At 46.5% G+C, this 243-nt stretch overlaps 1 protein-coding gene across 2 annotated transcripts in view; it reads right to left on the bottom strand.

Moving 5' to 3' along the window:
• Positions 1–243, bottom strand: part of LOC106874489 (uncharacterized) — a 384,280-nt gene that overhangs the window by 185,453 nt on the left and 198,584 nt on the right. The window lies entirely within an intron of this gene.

Genomic DNA, 243 nt, shown 5'->3' on the forward strand with positions numbered 1-243 from the left:
CCAACATTAGCTGACAAGCAAAGGTGGGGGGACAAACACAGACACAAAATACACACACACACATATGACAGGCTTCTTTCAGTTTCCATCTACCAAGTCCACTCACAAGGCTTTGGTCAGCCCGAGGATATAGCAGAAGACACTTGCCCAAGGTGCCATGCAGTGAGACTGAACCTGGAGCCATGTGGTTAGAGAGCGAGCTTCTTACCACACAACCACTTCTGTGCCTATATATATATATAT

This window comes from Octopus bimaculoides, chromosome 12, assembly GCF_001194135.2.
Source record: "Octopus bimaculoides isolate UCB-OBI-ISO-001 chromosome 12, ASM119413v2, whole genome shotgun sequence".
Taxonomy (NCBI): domain Eukaryota; kingdom Metazoa; phylum Mollusca; class Cephalopoda; order Octopoda; family Octopodidae; genus Octopus; species Octopus bimaculoides.